The sequence below is a fragment of the Vulpes vulpes genome, chromosome 10 (assembly GCF_048418805.1).
Source record: "Vulpes vulpes isolate BD-2025 chromosome 10, VulVul3, whole genome shotgun sequence".
Taxonomy (NCBI): domain Eukaryota; kingdom Metazoa; phylum Chordata; class Mammalia; order Carnivora; family Canidae; genus Vulpes; species Vulpes vulpes.
The window spans coordinates 57649287-57673179 of record NC_132789.1 but is presented as its reverse complement, the minus strand read 5'-3'; the positions used below and the strand labels follow the sequence as shown (position 1 = coordinate 57673179).

At 36.5% G+C, this 23893-nt stretch overlaps 1 long non-coding RNA gene across 1 annotated transcript in view; it reads right to left on the bottom strand.

Moving 5' to 3' along the window:
• LOC112914874 (uncharacterized) overlaps positions 1 to 23893 on the bottom strand; it is a 158018-nt gene that overhangs the window by 122612 nt on the left and 11513 nt on the right. Inside the window, exons 4-5 of the long non-coding RNA XR_011994881.1 lie at positions 2701 to 2854; positions 1950 to 2011 (exon numbers count right to left, since the gene is read on the bottom strand). This is a non-coding gene — a long non-coding RNA (uncharacterized lncRNA). The remainder of the gene's footprint in view (positions 1 to 1949; positions 2012 to 2700; positions 2855 to 23893) is intronic.

Here is a 23893-nt window from a genome sequence, read left to right as displayed (position 1 = left end):
CATAAAAAATAATTATATTACATTACTCAAGTGTAACTAGTATTTGCATAGTTGTAGTTCTTTAAATGCATACAGATCCAATGAAATTTTTCAGTACTATGAAACTTTACTGAGAGGATGGCGGAATGGATGGATGGATGGATGGATGGATGGTGTGTGTGTGTGTGTGTGTGTGTGTGTGTGTGATTGGGGTGGGCGAGGAGGGGAGGGAAAGAGAGCTAAGTCTTCACCTCCCATAGTCGGAAAGTAGTAGATAACATCTAAAACTGAAAAATTAAGAAGTAACAATCCATTAAAGTTATTGGTGCCTTTTCACAATGAGCCTTACAGAACTTTGTTTCTTTATACAATCTCAATGTAGCACTTCGATATAAGGAAATTTTTATTTAAAAAAATATGGAAAAGCCTAAAAGATAGTTTTTAATAAGGCTAAAGCAAATTGGGAGAGCAGCAGTTAAAAAGATTTATAGGAGTGGATATCACATTGCTTCTCCCGGAATCCTTCATTCCTCCTGCTGAGTAGACGCATCACATAAAAATATGACTAGCAGTAGTAAAGCGAGGCCCTCACATAACTCGTTATATTATTCGGGAGACTGACACAGTCTTTCTCTGAAGAGCTCAGCTGTTGTACTGAGAATATTAAGCATGGAACATGTTAACGCTATGAAATTAAAAACAAGGGATGTGTATGGAAAGAGGAATGAGAATGAGAGATTACAAAGAGCAAATGAAATCAAATCTGCATTAGAAGATAATTAAGATCAAGCCCCTGAATAATTCTATAGCTTCCCCAGGACATTAATGATAGAAACTGGTAGTGTTATTAGTTTTCTCATGAACCATTCCCTCAAGAGGTCAGTATCCCCACTATTTATCACTTACATCTTTTGCTGTTCTGAAAACACTCAAATATGCTTTGACCATCTGAAGTTATCAAAAACCAATCTATGCCAGTTTACTAAGATTGCCTGAGTCTAGTTTGGGGAAATATATTATCAGAACTGCCTGTGGCTTAATCTCTCTGTTACTGGTGCTTTGCTCTACTCTTTGGAAGGCCAAATAATAAGTTAAAATAATCTGGCCTGGCTCAGTCCTGCATTCCTGGAACTTTTCTTTCTGTTTTGCCCTTTACCAGACATTGGGTCATGAACTTGGGAAAGACTGGGAATACCTGGCTATAACATTAACTCTTTGGGCTCTAAGTTTGTCTACTATTGAACGGAACTGACTAAAAATCATTAGCCAGAGTCAAGAACATCTCCCCATTCTCATTATGAGTTGGTCTGTTTATCTCCTTAGAACTCCCTTTAAAAATTAAAAAAAAAAAACACTATTTAAATAAATAAATAAATAAATAAAATAAATAAATAGCAGGGCTTGAAAAAGAAAACAGTGATAACTAATTTTATCCTGACTTTAAAATACAAGAACAAAAATAAATAAAAATAAAATAAAATAAAATAAAATAAAATAAAATAAAATAAAATAAAATACAAGAACAAAGAGAGTTTAATCAAAGAGGACCTGACATTAATTCCCTTTTATCACCCACTTTCTCCATGGTGACCATCATGTTAGACCCTTTATATAATGTTATCTCTAATCATCAATATAATTCTTTATGGTAGCTATTATATCTGTAAATTACAAGTCGAGCACACCAAAGCTTTAAGCAACACAGTCTTCCCTAGAGCACCTGATGGGCCACAGAAGCAGCGTCATCAACTGGAATCCCATCTTTCCATAATTATAATCTTCTACTGTGAGGAGGTGTGTCCTGGTAACAAAATTATACCAATTCCAAAGTTGTTGCAAGGATTAAATAAATAAAAAATAACAATACAACTAAAGCTCTGAGACCGATGCCCTAAACATATGTGTTTAATACATGTTGGCTGTTATTGAAATTATTGTCATTAGAGATTTAATAAGAATAGTAATCTTACCTTCCTTTCCTTTTTATTTCCTCTTGTCCTTTGGCCAAAAGGAAGTAAGAGATGCAATATGCCTTTAAATAGAAACGGATAGGTGGCTTCATGACTTAAAGAGATTTAATTAAATGTTCTTTCTCCAGGAGATCTTCTCTGTTGATCAGTACACAGGTCTGTAGGACAGAACCTGTTCTGAAAGTCATAATCTGGCTATTTATCCAGAATTACTACCCTGTACAAAATCTACTGTCCTGTCCGGTTTAGTTCTTTGGTAAGACTGCTACTGAAGTATTCATACTGCTTCCTGTGAGTTCCAGGGCCAGCGTCATAAAGTGATGCTTATGACTCATTCCCTTCTCTCACCCACATAGAGTAGAGGTGAGACCAAGATGAAGTTTGCATGGATTTCCAACACTCTTCCATTAGCTAACTCATAGCACAGTTCTACTTGGATAAAACAGCCACCACACTTCTAGAGGCTGTAGCAATCAGCTGCCTAAGTGCAATTATTCCCCTCAAGAGCCTTTCCTAATGTTACTTAAGCCCTCAACCAATCAGGCTTCATGCACTTATCTTACAGTTTTCCCTATGGGCTCCCTCCCACATTGTGACATATTCTTAACATTCATATAAATCTCTTCCCTTCATCCTCTCCCCACAAATACCAGCCAGTTGCAGGTGAGTTTTCTTTGTTCTCCTCACATGAGCTTCTCCACACCAGGGTCTTTAATTAAATCTTCACTGCCTTTCTGACTCAATCCCTTACCTCCCACCTCCAGGCTGTTAGTGGATTCACAGCTGCTGTAAGGCTCCTCATCTCCACCTCCTTCTCCTTCTCCTTCTCTCCTCTTTAGGCCTCTCTTGGGGTTTCTTCTAACAATGATGTGAGAAGTGAGTTCTCTGGTCTTCTCCTCAAGTGGCTGCCCATAGGAAAGATTAGAAAAGAAAAAAAATAAAAGCTCAGAATCTGGGAAATAGTATTTCATTACTTATTACTCTACACAAATACTTGCCCTAATCATGACAGTGCATAAATGAGTATAGATATAATTATTCCGTTATTAGAAAGGAACATTACAATAGTGCCTCTCATAAGACCCACATGTGTGAACGTTCATCCATATATGAATTCATCCAATAAAAATACCTGATTTGCCTGGCATGTGCTAATCACTGTGGTAATGCCAGAGATACAAAAGGGAATCAGATGGAAAGTGAATTCAAGGAGGAAGGGCCAGACTAGGACCAAGGAAGCCAGGTAAGACAATAGTGCAATAGTGTAGTAGTACAGGCAAATAATGATAAGGTCCCAAAAGAACCTAAATAGGGGCAGTGGAGCTAGGAAGCAGGGCAGAGACACAAGATAAAAGGAGAGTATATCAGAAGGATTGTGGGCATTTTTTTAGAAGGATTTGGGTATTTTTTGTGTGTAAGATTCAGGGGGAAAAGAAACAAAAGTCTAGGATGCCTTCAAGATTTCTGGATAAGACTAGGTACATGATGTTATCATTCCCTGTGAGAGCGCTAGGAAAAACCAGTTTGGAGGGAAATAATGGATACAGTTTTGGAAACTGAGATACCTATGGCACATCAAGGTGCAGGTAACTACTAAGTATTTAGATTAAAGCTAGATATATAAGTCTGTTGGGTTAAATACTTGCCACAGAGTAGAACCTCAATGTCCTCAGTGGGTAGCAAAAGCTGTTTTATGAGAATATTCAGGGAGAATGGCTTGCAAGACAAAATTACCTTCACTTCAAGATACACTAAAATGTTTCCTTAGGAACATAAACCATATTATATTGGCCTGTCACAGAACTGCTTTAACTAAATTGAATCTTATTCTGATGCCATTGTCTAAATGGAAGGTGTTTAGAAGATACAGACTCTGGGAACTCATGAGTTCATCTTCTGGAATGATGACATTGAAGATCTGATCCATATTTTTTGGAGGCCTCCTCATCCACCCCCAAGGGGAACTTTTGTTCCATCCCATTCCACCCAAGACAAACTCTTGTTCCACAGTGTTTACTATGATATGTAGCAATGGCTGGATTTCTAAACAACTGGTACCCTACGGGCATTTTTGAATGCATGACCATGATGAGATCTCACCCTCTTCTCACTGATTTCTCAAAAGCTTAAGACTAAATTTAGGACTTACAGTGTAGTTAGCTCATTCCTCCCGGGTGATATTTTCTCTCCCTTATTTTTCTTTGTTCCTTCTGTCTCATACTGATTTTATGCTACTCAGTTGTATTTTCTCATATCCTTATTAGCAGTTTTAAATCATTCCTGAGACAAGATGTATTGTTTAGAAAATATTTATTCATTTACCTCCCTTTAGACTTCATGAATCCTCAGCCTATAAATAGGAGTCACATAAGAGAATGAGACGTCCAGAGAGCACACAAAAAGAACAGAAAAATTGATCATTCACATTTTAGAATGGAAACAAGAGGAGGAATTGGCAAAGGAGACTGGAAAGAAATCACCAGATGACCCTGAGAGAACCGTGCCAGAAAATCCAAAGAAGGAAAACCGACTACAGAGAATCAAATGCTGCGGAGATAAACTATAATGAAGTCTGAAAATAGTCCATTAGATCGGATAATTAGATGATGGCCAGAAATGGCAATTTCATTGACTTGGTGGAATCAGTTGCCCAACTCCTAAGGAATGAGTCAAAGAAGAAAATAAGGATAATCTTCCAGTTACAGAGTGAATATGTAACAGAAATAAAGGGCACAGCTATAAGGAATATGTTGATGACTCTCACTGCACTGTCTAGGGACAGAATGTGGCTACACTTGCTGTGAGCATCGCATAGTGTATAGAGATGTGGAATCACTATGTTGTACACCTGAAACTGATGTAATATTGTGTGTCAACTATCCTCAAAATAAAAAAAAAAAAAGATGTTTTTAAAGATAATTCTCATGAGGCGTTTGACTCAGAAGTGAATAGGAGATATTAACAGACAGCTAGAGGTTGACTTGTGACTAGAGATGAAGTTGTTTTGTATATAAAGAGGGGATCCCTGGGTAGCTCAATGGTTGAGTGCCTGCCTTCAGCCCAGGGCATGGTCCTGGAGTCCCGGGATCGAGTCCTGCATTGGGCTCCCTGCGTGGACCCTGCTTCTCCCTCTGCCTGTGTCTCTGCCTCTCTCCTCTGTCTCTCATGAATAAATAAATAAAATCTTTAAAAAAAGGAAAGATTTGAGCATATTATGACTGCAGGGAAGAACTGAATTAAGAGAATAGGAAAGTATGGGAAAGAGCAATATGAAGCAGTGCGTCAGGTTTGGGTGACTAAAGCTTAGGGGCAAAGATTATATTAAAGATTTCAGAGTCCAGCAGGTAGCCATGCAGGTAGTTGTAATATGGGACCTTCAAGAAGAAGGTCCAAGTAAATTAACAGTTCTAATTAGAGATACATGGCACCCAACCCAAGTCTTAACCCTTAAGACTAAAGTGTTGAATTTATCATCCATGTAGATAATAAAGTCATCCAGGATCATGCCATGACATGAAAGACTATGATCCAGATGCCAAATCCTCAACAAATTTGGAGTGACCTCAATTGGACAAGCTAGACAGTAGCATGGACAGAAGGCAGTGCTCAAAATGGAGGGGGTGGGTTGCGTAAAGGTAAAAGAGAGATGGTGTGCCAGGGGCAAAGGCAATACTGAGAATAGTGTTGCCCATGGGCTCTGGACAATGGGAGGCAGTTTTAAGCAGTCTCCTGTGAGACCTCTGTGAGGCAAGGCATGGAGGTGAGATTCAGAGAAGGAACTTCACGTAGGGCAAGAAAGGTGAGAGATGAACTGCCACTCTGTTATTTTTTGGAGAAAGACTAAAGATGGGGGTTAGAAGAAAATCACACCCGCACATTACACATTCCCCATTTTCCTGAAAAAAAAAAAATGGAGAGGACTATAACACAAGCCTCCAGATGATCACCTACATGCCAGTTTAAGGATGTCCATGGGGAAAGCAGATCTGAAATGTTGAAGAGATGGAAGCTTTTCCTGACACAGTACAGTGGGTAACAGCTGCCACAGTGTTGGTTACCATGATGTGACCCAAAACTTCTATGTATTTGGAAGAGGAAGAAGGAGGGAGAAGGGTAAATAAGATGACGACATCACCAGTGAGTGTCTGATTTGTTGGGGGTGGGGGGGGATAGAGGGCGGTAGAGAAACAATGCTTTTAACGCATTAGTAAATTAAAAGTTCTAATTAGAGACACATGGCACCCAATCCTTTCCCTTTAGAACTCATTGTTTGAAGAGCTCCACTATCATCCTGGGGGAAGAAACCCTGAACTAGTTTGTAACCTTTCATAAATCAAAGAATATCAAATATACTTGACCGTCTTGCTTATAACTTTTATTTAAAAAATTAGTTTCTTTCATGTGTACAGCTAAAGAAGATACATATTAGTAGCTCCAGTCACTTTGATGCTCTCATAATTCTCAGTGAGAATTTTTTTTTCTCAGTGAGAATTTTTAAAAAGATTTTATTTATTTATTCATGAAAGACAGAGAGAGAGAGAGAAGCAGAGACATAGGTAGAGGGAGAAGCAGGTTCCCTGCGGGAGCCTGATGTGAAACTCGATCCCAGGACCCTGGGATCACGCCCTGAGATGAAGGCAGATGCTCAACCACTGAGCCACCCAGGTGCCCCGTCTCAGTGAGAACTTTTAAATGAAATATAGAAGTCCATTAATGTTTCATATGGGGTTCAAACTCTTGGGCATAGAGGGGGATCCAAGTAATCAGATTTTTCTGTAAAGATGATTTTGTATTGCATGTTATCACACTTAAATCTTACAGAGCTTTAACTTAGAGCTTTGAATACTGCACAATCCGCGTAGCAGCCAGATTGACACACTAAATCTTAATGTTTCTAAATTAAAAAGTCAGTAGCTATTTGCCAACTAAATTTTCAATCTGCTACATCAATTCTTGCATAAAAACTATACCCTGTGGAATTCTACATTTTTATAGCTCTCTTCCTCATAATGAATAATGTATATTTGATGCAATATCAAGTTCTGCCCTTTTTGCTTTAATTTTTTTATATTTATGTAATTTTGTAAGCATATAATTTTCTATAAAGCTAAAAAAAGCATTCTTGCAACAGTTATTTCCCTCAGATTAAATGTGCATTATAGAAACAATTATAATATTAAAAATATTGCTGTCTTCCTTTCACCAAAACAACCCACATCCAATTTAGAATCTGAAGCAGCCAAACTGCTCTAATATTACTATCTTATACATTTGACTTACAATAGTTATGTTTTATCCATCATAATCATCTAATTTTTAAAACTGTAAGCATCATGGAATACCTGGTTCAAAGTAGAAGCAATCATTTAAAAGGAAGTTGTTGTAAGTAGATATTCCTGAAAGTTAAAAAGTGAATGCTATTATGTCCATAGACATTTTCTGCTACCGAAGTGCAGCACTCCAAAACAGAAAACTGAACCATAGAAGTAGTAGCACAGTTTACAGAAGAAATTGGACATAAAAGTTTTTATGGTATTTAAATAAGCTTTCTCAGATCCACCATCTCTTACCTGACCAGCCAGTGACTCCTACACCATCACCCCACCCGTCGTCACCTTACCTCGACTTCCTTTTAGGTTGGCAGTAAAATCTGACAGTGTTTTCTTTTATGGCTCATTTTATTGCTATCATGCTAAAAATAAGAATAAGAATCCATACTCCAAGAGTACTTTTACAATCCTTCCTCATTTTTCTAATACTTTTGTGGGAATTCTTATAATTATTTAATCCATACCACTTAACTTATGAGTGTGAACTTAGAGTTCTAATTTCCTTCCTTCCTTCCCTCCTTTTCTTCCTTTCTTCTTTCTTTCCAAATATAAGCCAATTACTCTAACACTTTGTATTAAATGATACATTCTCAGGGCGCCTGGGTGGCACAACTGGTTAAGTAGCCAGTTCTTGGTTTCAGCTCAGATCTTGCAGTTGTGAGACAGCCCTGCCTGGGGCTCCACACTCAATACCGAGTCTGCTGAAGTTTCTTTCTGCCTCTCCCTTGGCCCCTCCTCCCACTCTCTAAAATAAATAAATAAATCTTTAAAAATAATAATATATTCTTTCCCATTGATTTTATTTTTTTTAAATTTTTTTATTTATTTATGATAGTCACAGAGAGAGAAAGAGGCAGAGACACAGGCAGAGGGAGAAGCAGACTCCATGCACCAGGAGCCTGATGTGGGAATCGATCCCGGGTCTCCAGGATCCCGCCCTAGGCCAAAGGCAGGAGCCAAACCGCTGCGCCACCCAGGGATCCCTTTCCCATTGATTTTAATGACAACTTTACCACATACTAAATTCTGACATTAATAGTTCACACCTTCACAGTGCTTACGACAGGCCAGGCATTATCCTAAATACACATATCGCCCTTACAGCAAGTCAGTACAGTACAGACTAGCTTACCTCTGTTTGATGGATATGAAATATGAAATACAGAAGGTTTAAGAATTTTCCCAAGGTCATACACTACAGTGCTCTCTTCTGCTGTGTATACCTCCTCCTGAACTCTGTTCTGTCCCATTCTCAATCCCTCAGCTGGCATCACATAATTACTGTAGCTTTACCCTACATTTTGACATCTACTAGGAAAAATACCCTTCACGATTTCTTTGCTGTTTTCTTGCTGTTCTCAATCTTTAACATAAATCGCATCATTACCTTCAGAAGTTAAAAAACTACAAATTTGAGGCAGAACTGATATCTTTAGAGCACTGTATCATTCCATCCAGGAACATGCCAAAACTCCTCATTTATGTGGATCTTCTTTTTATGCCCTGTGAAAGAATGCTAAGGTTTTCTTCATGTAAGTCTCATATTCTTGCTAAATTTATCCATAGGCATTATATTTATTCCATATTTTTTCATTATAGTCTTTGCCTCTTTCAAGAAAAATATAAATTGGAAAGTTCTGTATTCATGCATATTTCTCACATTTCTACTGAATTCTCTTAATTTGTTTCAAGAAGATTTTCAGTTAATTCAGTTGGATTTTGAGATATTTATCTTCTGAGGAGAAAGATAATCATATCCATTTCTTCCTAATATCTATATTTCTTTAGTTCTCCTGTGGCATTGCTTTGATTACGACCTCAACAACAATACTAAATAAGGCAGTGAGGCAGAAAGGATTAGTCGTCCCCAACTATATAGTCTCTTCTTCATCCATAGAAAACCCTAATTTTTACATAAATACATGACTACTCAGAAGAAGGGCTACAGTTTCTGGCATTCTTGGAAACAAAGGGTGGCCATGGAACCAATTATTAGTCAACATCAGCAGAATTATCATATGGCAACGTCCATAGCATTCTTTAAAAACAGCAAATACCACATTTGTCTCCCTTCTTCCTTACTCATTGTCCTTTTCGCCATCCTCTGCCTTAAATACTGCCTTAAATTCTGATATCTGGAACTTGAGTTGCCATCTTAATTTTTTAGAAGGAAGGCCACACCCTAGGAATGCCAGACTACGTCTGGGTACCCGAAGAGGCCATGGAGTAGATCCACTTCACCACCCTTGACTGCCTTTCTCCAGTTTTCCTGAATAAGAGAAATAAAGCCAAATCTAATCCTAACAGATATGATTGTGATAGTGATGATCACCCTTTTTCCTGAAAATAATGGAAACACTACCTGTGTTTCATTACTTGGTATAGTATTTATCATAGGCTTCTCACATATATTGTTTCTTAATTTAACAAAGTTTCCCCCTAACTCTCATTGATGAAAATTTTAAAATCAGAAATGACTATTACTTTCATCAAATGATTCTTCAGCGTTCATTTAGATCAGCACCGTTCAACAGAGCTTTCTACAGTGATGTGCTAATTCATAGCCACTAGCCATATGTGGCTACTAAGTACTTAAAATGTGGCTTGTGGGAATGAGGAACCAAATTTTTAAGATAATGTTACTTCAGTTATTCAAATTTCAGTTGGAATAGTTATGTGTGGCTAATGCCCACCATGTTGGACAGAGCAAAACCAGATGATCATACAGATATTCTCTTTTAATTGATATAAGATATTGAAATAATAGGTATAGTAATGCTAAACCATCTCTGGAACAAAATCTACTTGGTAATGCTAGATTTGACTTGCTAATAAATTGTTAATGTAATAAGATGGAGAAAATTGCATTCACCCAGATTCCTAGGGAAAGCACTATATTTGTATAGAAGAAATGCTTCATGCGTCTCTTGGGGTGGTATACCTCAAGGTATATAGGACCTTGAGGAAATGTGCAAATAACAAGGATAATAGAATTTGCTCTCCATAATGAAAGGGTATAGAATATTAAGTCCCAAACAGAAAAACTGAGAGGGACAGAGTGGAAACTGAGAGGCTGAGTACTGCACGAGGGAGAAGGAGAACAAAATAAAACATTAGTGACACTATAGAAAAGGAATTGGGAAGAAGAGAAATTGCAGGTGGAGGTGTTTCTGCAGGATTCTGCATTATTCTATAGAATAATGGGATATAATGATATCACATTATATCATGTGATATAATTCCTGTTTTGGTCTCCACACATTTTCAGTAAAGTCCATAAAGATTATTAATGTTGTAAGGTGTGTGTGCATGTGTGTTTTATCTATTGGATGTCTTCACAGATATTTTATTTCTATGTCCTTCTAGACATGTGGTAGGATTTAATTTCCTCAAACTCTTGAAATTACAATGGCTCGCATTAGCCAATAAATGTGAGTGACAGTAACATGGGTGGAAGCTCTTAGTGTCTCTACATGGTTTTCCACATTTCCTTTTCTCTGCCATGGCTGTTGGTCATGTTCCAGAAAATGGAATGTCTGGCATGTATGACCTTGAATGAGGACTATACACAGCAGGGCCCACACCCGTGTAAGGCACAGTGTGCATGGGAAACAGATCTCTGTTGTTTTAGGCCACTAACATTTTTAGATTGTTACTGCAACGTAACCCAGTCTATCCTAACCAATATGGAAATTGATAGTATGGAGTAGTGTGTTGCTGTATTAAAAAGAACCAATAAGAACACTAAAATATTTGGCTCTGGATTAAGTAATGGGAGGTGGATGGTGAGGAAAACACTGTTAGAGCATGAAAAGATGAAAATCTATTTTATGCAGTGAGAAATCATTTAACGTTAAGGTAAAGAAAACAAAGACATACAGCAAATATGAGAATTATGTCCAGAAAAGAATTGTGGTTATACTGGTACATGAAACTGACTGAAATCACGTAGGAAAGAAGACATCAATGTTTTTGAGGGTTTTGAGACTAAAAACAGTTATGGCTGTTCTAGATTTAAGACAACCATAGGTCCCAAACTTCTATGGAATGGAAAGTGGGTGAATATAGCTGCTCCAATCAAGGACATAGTCCTTGATGCCCACTTCACATATAACCAAAGGGAGGAAAAGAAAAAAAAATCTCTTAGAGGTGGAAGCTAGAAACAGTGATGAAAAATGGATGGTCAAATGCGCCAACTCAGTGTTAGTTCAAGGAAAAATCTCTACATCCAGAAAAGGGAAGCTTTTCCTACTACCCAATCCCTGTATATATTGAGTGTGTGAGGGGCAGATAACATTTTAGTTCAGAAGTCTCCAGAAGCTACACACAGTCTTGCCGTAGATTAAGAAGCATTACCTCCTTCTTGGTTAAGAGACTATCACACATTACCGAGATCCTGGACTTTGACACTCATTTTATTAGACTATTGAAATTTTGAGTAGTCTCCCTTGGATAGGAAAAAAATGTACTTTGAATGTAGAAAGAGTAAACCAAATAATTGGTGACCAGAAAGGAGTTCTCTAGTAATCATTAGGACTATTTGCAAATATTGCATTTCTTTCTACTTCCAGGATGAAGGTAGGATTGTTCTTACCCAACTTGCAAACGTTAGATGTAGACATATGACTACCTTAGCCAATGGTCTCTAAGTAGAAATTCTATATATATAATATATAATATTGTATATAATATATTATATTTTATATATAAATAATATATATTATATTATATATTATATTTTATATATTATATACGTTATATATTATATAATTTATTATTATATATATAATAGAATCTATGTGACAATGCATTAAGAGCTAGCAGTCACTAAATAATTTTCCAAATGGTTGACACTCTGAAAGCCTATATTCCTGTGTGAAAAAGTCCCCAGCTGACCTTCAGTAGAGGAAGCAAGAAATAAGCCTTCATTGTCTTAAACCACTATGAATTTGGGGTTGTTACCACAGTAAAACTTCTATATCCTAACAGATAAAATGTGGTTGGGTTTTCTGAGCACACCAGGGAAGGGGGTGAGTTCTATACTCAGTGATGCAGGACCAGAGTCATCCTGTGGAGACAAGAAGACAGATGTCTTCTGGGTTATATTCAGGATGTAGGCATCTATACTCATGTGCACTCATTGTTTTCTTTTTGTGCTATGATTTTTCAGTTTTTATCTTAATTATGCTAACCTTAAAGATGGGTAGAGAAATATTATGGGTTCCCCCCCAACCCCCATGATTTGGAATAGTGAGAGGAACAAAGGAATTATCTGTTCCTTAATTACTCTTTTAAGTTCACCTATAAAACCAGTATGATCAAAAGTATTTCACTTGCAGGTGAAAGATACCTAAATTAAACTAGCTTTAGCTTAAAAGAAGAAAAAGAAAAAGAAGAGGAAGAAGAAGAAAAAGAAAATTAAAAAAAATTTATTGCACCAGGGACTCCGGCAATGTTGGGAAATGTTCTCTTTTCTTTGATTTTCGTATCTTTATCTGAGTGAGGGGCTAAATTTGTATGGGAAGCAATAGCTGTGACCATTCTGTTATGGATTCACGTGATCCCCATTAGCAATCCAGAAGAGAACTTTTCCCACAGATACAAATACAAAGAAAGAACTCCATTTGGGTCACATGCCCCACTTTGAATTAATATATACAAAGATAGTTGCAAATATGGTTCAACATGATGGATTTGTTTCTGTGGCCAGAAATCAGCATACTGTGATTTCCTGCTATCGTAGTATCATATAATGGAGGTGAGGGAGGACTCATCCCCAAAAGAAGGAGTGGTACTGACCAATTCAGGAAAAAAAGAGAGAAAGACAACAGGCAGATACATAATTTTTAGGTTAAAAAAAAAAAAACTCCATAGATATCTGCTCTCAAAAATATGGGCTTAGCTCTGGAGGGGAACAAATCTTTGGCAACATTTTTCAAATCCTTCCACAGTCATTGGTTTTCCTAACTGTACTTGAGTCAATTTTGATAATTTATATATTTTTTAGAAAATGTAGATTTTCAACTTCGTTGGCAAAAAGTTGAACAGGCTCTGCCTTATAACGTCCATCAAAATGAAAGCCAATGGCATAATGCCAAGAGCAAATCTGTAAAAGTGATTCTCTGGGGGACAGAAATAAAAGTATTTCAAGCTGCAGCTCTCTTTTGGTTTGGCTTAATCCAGGAATAAAATTGAGTGTCTAGAGAATGGATGGACTGCATATCCTTCAGGCAATTCTCCATATATATTACTTTTCACAATTGAGCTTTTGATAGGTACTGGGCAGCATAGATTTCTAGGTTATAACCTCTGACAAGAACTTGGAGCACAAATTATTTTACAATGCTCAATTTCATATGTTTCATTGGTCAGTCAAAATGGAGAGTTGACAGTCTCATATGAAAGCTGAGACATCTAACTAGGATATATGTCTGAGGAGAAAACACAGTGTAAGTCCACAGAATAAGTACTCATGGATGGAGCCAAGCTTTCCTCAGAACAAAACAACTGAACAAAACACAAGACAGAATGACAACATGCTGTGAGAGCTGAGAGAAGCTACCATGCTGCCATCAGAGGGTGGAAAAGAAAAGGGTCATTAGGGTTTCGTCAAGGGAGCTGTCGTAGGGATGGGCATTGTGAGATGAGGGGGATTTCCATGGGCAGAAGGAAAGCAGATGAGCAAGAGAGAACTTCATGAGCATGTCCACGAGATACATTTCTTGAGAGTTTAGGAAATGGATGAAGGGATAAAACAAAGGTTGGATGAAAAGAGGGACCAAAGTATTTATTGTCCAGCCACTGTGGTGTAAGGCCGTCCAAGCCAAACACTGAATGACGTGGCAAGTGGCCCTGAGGTACCAAAGTCCCCATTGCATGTCCCAGCTCCAGCTGAGCTTTCAGAATTCAGCTTTACAAATGACCCTAGATACAATCACAGGAAGCAGAGGAAAAGTTCATCCAACACTGAGAAATATTATAATGTTGTCGTTTGAAGCCACTGTGTCTGGGTGTGACCTATCCCACTAGGTATACCCTCAGGTCCGGAACTGCTTGCCTGGCCCTGTGCTGCCCTTGTACTAATATGAGTGAAATAACGGGCCTCTTCCTGGCTCTAAATCACCCTTCGCCAAGGACCTATGATTTTTTTTTTTTTCTTCTTTCAGAAGGAGGACCTCAGCGGTGTGGGTATGGAAGGAAAGAAGTTAACAGCGCCAAGTTGTTAACTGTACTGTGCCTATTAACATTCACCTTGTATGCATTTTCTTCACTTTTCCCCACATTATAAAATGCTTTCCTTAATTATGATGTCAGTGATGCTTTCAATGACTAGATGTTCCAAATCCAAGGTTCTACATTTTTCCCATTAAGATGTACATGATGGCTGACATTTCCATGAGTGAACCCTTGCATGGGCTGATCTCATGGGCTCCAAAAGCCCACTCCACTGGCTATAAAATGCTCTCGCCTCCATTCCTTAGTGCAGCCCAGTCTGGAGGTGTGGACTTCATGAATATTTGTGAAAATCTAGAATGCAATTCAAAAATGTCCATGTAGGGGCGCCTGGGCGGCTCAGTCAGTTAAGCACCTGACTCTTGATTTCGGCTCAGGTCATGGTCTCAGGGTCCTGAGACAGAGCTCAGTGTTGGGCTTGTGCTCAGAAGAGAGTCTTCTTGAGATTCCCTCTCTCCCTCTCCCTCTGCCCCTCCCCCGATGCATACTCCCTCACATGCATGCACTCTCTTTCACAAATAAATGAATCTTTAAAAAAAGGATACTAATAAAACATCATGGGAAGTTGTTGGAATAATTTGCTCCTTGATTCAACTTTACAAGACAATGGGAGAAAAAAATACCCTGATTCTTTACTTACTCCACTCCCTTCTACATAAACTGTCCTTCCTTCTTTCACTTCTAGATAATTTAGCCTTTGATAGCCACTTGCTCTCTTTAATTCTCTCTCAAAAGGCAGCATCTATTGTTCTTTCAACTGATTCTTTTTAAAAGATTTTATTTAATTATTCCTGAGAGACACAGAGACAGGCAAAGACACAGACAGAGGGAGAAGCAGTCTCCCTGTAGGGAGCCTGATGTGGGATTCGAACCCAGGACCCTGGGATCATGCCCTGAGCCAAAGGCAGACGCTCAACCACTGAGCCACCCAGGGACCTCCTTCCAACTGATTTTGATGCACTTTTCAATGTCCTTCTATGATGGAAGACTGCATTTTATCAAATTGGTTCTTTATATGTCTCTCTGGCTGTAAGGACATGTCCAGTTACCATCTTTACTCTTCCAGTTCCAGGATCAGTACACAACAAATAGCAGGCACTTTGTTATTCTTGGCAGAACTGAAATTAAGTATGAAAACTAAAAACGTTACCTGTTTAAGAAAATGTAAGCAAAGTTAAGCAGAAGAAAATATTCTCATGATTAATTTACACAAGACCTTTCTAAGAAAGAAATGATTGGTGAATATAATTAATTATAAATTAATTGTAAAAGCAATGGTGGAGAATAATAGAAAAATGAGAACCAGAAACAGCTCAAATAAAAACAAAAATTGTGATTAATTCTCAAACATAATTAATAAAGCAGTGACAAACATTGCTTTTTTAGCTTTCTAATATCCTCTATTTTTTCTAGAACTTGAAATTTGGTTTATTTTCTTAATTTTTTTTTTTTTACTTTCGAAATCTGGCTTATAATTTGACCCTGGGCAAAAAAAAAAAAAAAAAAAAATTTTGACCCTGGAAACCATTACTATATTCCAGGTCAGCATATTATCTATTAGGGGATCCTTCGTCAATAATTTCAACGCAAGGTCTTCAATGGCAAGAGAATGGAGAAAAGGAGAACAAAATAACTGACCAGTTAGGACTTTCCTCCTTTTCCCTATCCTTACAGCCATCGAGGAAATAGAGATAAATTAGAGATTGGAGACAACTATTATAAAATTCCAGTTAGTATCTTCAGGTAACTCAGGAGCTATCATAGTCACTGGGACAAAAATGGATGTTCATGAAAAGAAAAATGAATGAAATTTCTGAAAGGAAGAAGCTCTATCAGTAATTCCAAAGCCTGCCTGACCGTAGCTCCCAAATCAGTAGCCATATTTCCAGGAAGACACCCCACTGGTCGTGCAGAAGAGTAGTGCTAGACTAAGCCGGGATCTGACGCTGATTTTGTCATCCATTTTTTAAATGACCTTTATTAAAGTATAATTTACAATTATAAATTGTATATTTATACAATTATAAATTATCATAATTTATAATATATCATATAATTATCATAAACTACACTTATTTTAAGAATACCGTTAAAAGAGTTTTGACAATTGATAACTACCACAAGTTGTAATCATCATCACTATCCAGATACAGAACATTTCCTCACCCAGGAATGTTCAGTGGCTCTTTGCAGCCAATCCCACCTCACTCCTGGACCTGGGGAACCTCTTACCTGCTCTCTCTTAGTTTTTGTATTTTCTAGAATGTCAGTAAATGGAATCACACAGTATGCATGCTTCTTTGGCTTCTTTGCTGCATATATTTTTAAGAGTCTTCCATGTTGTGTGTTCTTTTCTCTTTATTATTGAGCAATAGTCCACTGCATGCTATACCAGTTTGCTAGTTCACTCACTTGCTGATGGATCCTTGAGATGTTTTCAGTGTTGGTGCTACTATGAGTAAATCTGCAATGAATTAATGAGCAAGGCTTTGTGTTGACATGTATTTCTATTCATCTTAGGTAAATACCTATGCACAGAATTATTAGATGATATAATTGTATGCTTAAACTGCAAATTTGTTTTCCAAAGTGTACTATTTTACACTTCTTCTAGTAATATATGAGTTACAGATGCTCCACATCTTTGCCAACACTTGATATTGTTAACCTTTTTCATTTTCTTTAGTCATTCTGGGGGTTAGTAGTCATATATCACTGTAGTTTCAGTTTGCATTTTCCTGATAACTAGTAATACTGAGCATTTTTTATGTGTTTTATTGGCCACTTGTGTCTTTTTCTTTTGCCAATTATCTGTTCAAATCCTTTGCTTATTTTATTATTGGATTGTTTGTCTTCCTATTTTCGGGTTGTAAGAGTACTTTATATATTCTGGATACTGGTATCTTTTGCACAAATATTGAAAATAATTTCTCCCAGTCTGTGGTATGACTTTCATTTCTTCTGTGGTTTCTTCCAAAGCATAAAGGTTTTAATCTTTATGAAGTCTAATTTATCCTTTTAAAAATAATTTATGGTTTGTACTATCAAAGAAACTATTGCCTACTCCAAGGTCATAGAGAGTATCTCCTATACTTTCTTCCAGAAGTTTTATAGTTTTGTCTTTTACATTTAGGGCTGTGATCCATTTCAAGATAACCTATGTAAATAATGTAATATACATACTGAGACTCATTTTATTTCTCTCGATACCCTGTTATTCCAATACCACTTGCTGAAAATATTAGCAGTGGATCCATTGAATCACTTTGAAGTCATAATCAAAAATCAATTTATATTCAATTTGTATGTATATTATAATTATATATCTATGTAAGTCTGTATAATTACTTCTATATTTCTGTATAATTACATATTTTTTTCAAAGGTTTTATTTATTTATTCATGAGAGACAGGGGTGGGGGGGAGAGAGAGAGAAAGGCAGAGACAGGCAGGAGAGGCAGGCCCCCTGCGGGGAGCCCAAAGTGAGACTCTATTACACCCTGATCCAAATGTAGACCCAGATGCCCCTGATTCTTATTTTTCAAGATTGTATTGAATATGCTAGACTTTATGCATTTCCATGGAAATTTGATAATAAATTTGCCAGTATCTACAAAAAAAAGGCTACAGGAATTTTGATTCGGATTATGTTGAACCAATAAAACAATTTGGAAAATTTTGAAATTTTAATAGCATTGATTTCTACAACCCATGAAACTGATATATGTTCCCATTTGTTTAGATCTTCTTTAATTTTCCTTAGCAATATATGGTAATGTTCTAGGTGCAAATATTAAATATAGGGGGATCCCTGGGTGGCGCAGCGGTTTAGCGCCTGCCTTTGGCCCAGGGCGCGATCCTGGAGACCCCGGGATCGAATCCCACATCGGGCTCCCGGTGCATGGAGCCTGCTTCTCCCTCTGCTTCTCCCTCTGCCTGTGTCTCTGCCTCTCTCTCTCTCTCTCTCTCTCTGTGACTATCATACATAAATAAATAAAAATTAAAAAAAACAAATATTAAATATAGTTCGCTAAATTTATTTCTAGGCACTTAATTTTTGTGCTGTGTATATAGTATTTGTTTCTTTTGATTTTCCAATTGTGTATTGCTGATATAAAAAATTCAATAGAATTTTGTATATTGACATTGTATGGTGCCATCTGTCTAAATTCGCTTCTAGGAGCTTTTTATAGATTCATAAGGATTTCTTACATATAATATCATATCTTCTGAAAATAGAAAGTTTTGCTGCTTTTTCTCCAATCTATATACCTGTTATTTGTTCTTCTTGCCTGTTGCAACAGCTAAGACTTCCAGGAAAATGGTGACTAGAGGTGGTAAAAACTATACCCTTGCCCACTCCTAATGTTAGAGGGAAGCCATCCAGTCTTACACTAGTAAAAATGATGCTAGTCAGATTCTTCAGACTCCCTTTATCAGGATGAAGAAGTTTCTTCCAGTTCTAGTTTCCACAGGATTTTAAAATCATTATTGAGTGTTGAATTTTGTAAGTAATTTCACTGTACCTATGGCAATAATAATCGGATTTCACACCTTTTATTATTTCTAATATGGTGAATTACATTAATTGATTGTTGAAGGCGAAATTAATCATGTGTATCTGGGATGGGATAAATCTACTTTGTTCATGAGGTGTTATCCTATCTATATATTGCTAGGTTTGATTTGCTAATATTTTGTTAAGACTTGTTCTGTCTGTATTCCTGAGGGATTTGGGTGTTTAATTTCATTATCTTTTAATACATTTGTTTTCAGAGGAATTCTGGCCTCATAAAATGATATGGAAGTGTTCTTTTCCCTTCTATTTTCTGAAGACTTTTATGTGTGACTGGTATTATTCTTTCTTAAACTTTTGGTAGAATTCACTAGGAAGTCCATCTGAGACTAGAGTTTTCTTTGTGGGAAGGCTTTTAATTACACATTCTAATTGTTTAAAAGATATAATGCTACTCTGATTTTATCTTTCTTTTTTTATTATTTGTGACTTTCACTTCTGTTCATTTTTGTTTATTCCATTTTAGCAATGCATTTCTGTCACTAAGTCTATTTTATCTGGTGCAACTGTGTAAAAAGTTCTGTAGGCTACATACTTAGGCATGAAACTTGAAGCTTTGTTTATGCTAGTGTATCTTTATTTTCTTTTAATCTCTGCTTTTATTATACTTTTATATTTTCTTTTCTTTGGTTTTATTCCATTTTTTTCTTAAAAAAAATTTTTTTAAAGATTTTATTTATTCATGAGAGACACAGAGCGAGAGAGAGAGAGAGAGAGAGGCAGAGACCCAGGCAGAGGGAGAAGCAGGCTCCATGCAGGGAGCCCAACGTGGGACTCGATCCCAGGTCTTCAGGATCACAACCTGGGCCGAAGGTGGCGCTAAACCACTGAGCCACCCGGGCTGCCCAATTCCATTTTTTTCTAACCATATGCTTTCCTTCTTGATTTTCAATCTACATTCTTAAAAAAGCATTTATCACTATAAATTTCCCTCTAAATGCCTTTCTTGCCTGTCTTTCAAGTTTTATCATTAGTTTTTTCATTACCATTGATTCTAGGTCTATTTAATCATCATTATCATTTCTTTTTGACTTAGAGTTACTTAGAAATACATATTTTTAAGAATTCAAATAAGTTGCTTACTTTTTTTTACATTTTTGTTATTGATTTTACACTAGATTGCATTATTGACAGAAAACACGAGCTGTATGATACCCTTTGCAATTTGTTGAGGCTTGCTTTATGGCCTAGCCCATAATCAGGTGGGTTGGTTGGTTTGTTCCCTGTGTTCTCAAGAAGAATATGCATTCTTTAATCATTGGTTCTATAAACCAACGGTTCTCTATGTATCTATTAATTAAGGCTAAATGTGTGACTCAAATCTTCCATATATTCACTAAACTTTTGGTCTACAACTCAAATATTTCATTTGTCCACTTCTTGTGTTATTACATCAATTTGGCTCTCTACATTTTGAGGTATTATAAATTTTATACTGTATTTTATACATTTTATTGAGTTCTATAAAGTTACAATTAGAATTTCCCATTGAAATAAGCCTTGTATCATTACAGTGTGACTCTCTTTAACAATATTTCTTGTCTTATATTCTACTTTAATATTAACATAGGAAGTCCAACATTTTTTGGTTAATATACCTTTTTAAAATTATTTTTATCCTTTTACTTTCAACCTTAGTCTTTATGTTTCAGATGTATCTCTAACAGCCTCTGTCTTTTAGCTGATGAGTCCAATAGATTTATAGATATTGTTACCTGGACTTGTTTCTATTATCCTGTTTGTGCTTTTTCCTTTGTTGTATTTTTGTGTATTTTTTTTATTCTTTCTTCAGACAAATTATTGGTTTACTTTTATTTTAAAAAAAATTTAGGGTAGGGATCCCTGGGTGGCGCAGCGGTTTGGCGCCTGCCTTTGGCCCAGGGCGGGATCCTGGAGACCCGGGATCGAATCCCACATCAGGCTCCCGGTGCATGGAGCCTGCTTCTTTCTCCGCCTGTGTCTCTGCCTCTCTCTCTCTCTCTGTGACTATCATAAATAAATAAATAAATAAATAAATAAATAAATAAATAAAAAATTTAGGGTAAACATTATGTATCGTAAATTTGCCTTTTAAAATCACTTTTAAGTGTACAATTCAGAGGCATTAATTACATTCACAATGTTGTGCAACCACCACCACTATCTATTTCCAGAACTTTTTCATCACTTGAAACAGAAACTCTGTAACTGTTAAGCAATAAATTCTTCATTCCTTCCTTCCTCTAGCCCCTGGTAACCTTAATCTATTTTCCACGTCTATGGATTTGCCTGTTCTTGACATTTCACATAAGTGGAACCATATCATTCTTTTCCTTTTGTGTCTAGCTCATTTCATTCAGCATAGAGTCTTCTAAGTTCATCCATGCTGTAGCATGATCAGAACTAAATTCCTTTTTATGGCTTAATAATATTCCTGTGTATGTATATACTGTATTTTATTTATCCACTCATCAGTTTATGGACATTTGGGTTGTTTCTACCATCTGGATATTCTGAATAATGCTGAAATGAACATATGTGTACAAATAACTGTTTGAGTCCCTATATTCAATTATTTAGCTATATACTTAGGAATGGAATTGCAATTTGCTTTCTTATTTGGTTGTTTCCTTCTACTGATTATAGATTACAGACTCCATATCTACTCTTTATTGGTTAATTTTTAGGTAATATTTTGTATTCATAATAATTAATCAAAGCTACAGTATTTTAACCCACTCCAAATCACGTAAGGAATTTAGAAACTTAACTCTGATAGCCAACTTTCTGACTTACATAGATTTATTGTCCAGAATTAGATTCTGTGTTCTTTTTAACCCCATAAAGTATTATTATAATCATTATCAGTTGTATGCTGATATGATATGAATTAAATAACCACTGAAAGACTCTAAATAGAGCATATAACTTTAAAAAACAGGATATTTGAAAAGTGAAATCTTGATCTAAGTCTTTCAATGTAAAAATATTGATTTTTTAAGTTAGTCATCAAATAAAAATAAGGAAATAAAAATTCAAAATTCTCAAAAAAAAACACACACACAAATTTTCAATACTGTGAAGAGCAAACAAAACACCAAGGTGATCAATTTCAGCTCAAGTTTAAAATCTATGATGTAAGTTGACATTAATGTAATGTCTAATTCTGGTTTGTTCACACTTGTGTACTGATAAAAAATGATGCATCATTTACCTGACTATACTAATTGGTTTCTAAACTATGTCATTTTAAGTACCCTAGATCCTTTCCTTGATGCTTTACTTGTGGCTCCGCAGACCAATATGGCTCAACCACTTCATTGGTCAGCAACCAGTCCTCAAGTACCTAACACATGGCAGCCCATTTCTAGTCACTGGGGACAAAGGACTGAATATACAGACAAAAATGGATGCCTTCATATGTGAACAGACCTCTCCAAAGAAGACATACAAATGGCCAATAAGCATCCAAAAAAATGCTCAGTATCACTAATCACTAGGGAAATGCACATCAAAATCAAAAGACCACCTCACACTCATCAGGATGGCTATAATGAAAACAAAAACAACAACAACAGAAAATAACAAGTGTTGATAAGAATGTAGAGAAATGGGAATCCTTGTGCACTGTAGGCAGGAACGTTGAATTGTGCAACTACTATGGAATAGAGTATGGTGGTTCCTCAAAAATTAAAAATAGAACTACCATAAAAAAATAGAAATACCATATGACCCACCAATTCCACTTTTGGGTACATATGACAAATGAAAGAGATATTGTGCACCCATGTTTATAGCAGCATTATCTAAATTAGCTAAACTGTGGAAACAACACAAGTATCCATAGATGAGTAGATAAGCAAAAAATGATATATACACACTTTGGAATATTATTCAGCCTTTAGAAAGAAAGGAAATTCTGACACATGCTATAACACAGATAAAACTTTAGGATATTATGCTAAGTGAAAGAAGCCAGTCACAAAAAGAAACAAATACCATATGACTCTATTCGTATGAGGAACTTAAAGTGGTCAGAGTCATAGAGACAGAACATCTGGTGGTTGCCAGGGATGGGGAGAAGGGGCGCAATGGGGAGTTAGTGTTTAATGGGTGTAGAGTTTCAATTTTACAAGAGTTCTGGAGATGGATGGTGGTGGTGGTTGCACAAAAAAATGTATGTTCTTAAAAGCACTGAATAGTACACTTAAAAATGGTTTAAAAATGGTTAAAATGGTTAAAAACATTTATGTGTATTTCTTACCACAATAAAAAAACTGAAAAAAAAAAATTCCTTGGCATTTACACATAGAAAGAAAGGAAGTGAACAAATAAAACATATACTAGGCCAAATGGTAAAAGTGTTCTAGAGAAAAGCAAAACAGGGGAATAAGACAGGGAATGCTAGGGAAGGGGGTTGGGGAGCGGTTTGCAGCAGTCAGGGAAGACTTTACCTCCCCTGCTTAGGGGAAAACTGTGGCGGAGGGGTGGCCGCTGAGCCAGGACTACTCTTCCCAGCCTTCCTAAATCTTGGCAGAGCCACATGAGTGATTCTCACCAATCCAATTTGAGTAGACATGCTTTCTCTTACCTCTAAGCCAGGGTTTATGAACCTGATATGCCCCTCTGCTGGCTCTTCCCTTTTCTGCCAACTGAAACAGAAGAGTCTGAGGCTTAAAACAGTGCTGCCCAAGAGAAATATAATGTGAACTATATATGTTATTTAAAATTTTCCAATAGCCACATTAATACACATTTAAAAATGGCAAATTCATTTAATGCTGCATTTTTGAACCCAATATTTCCAATAATTATTTCCACGTATA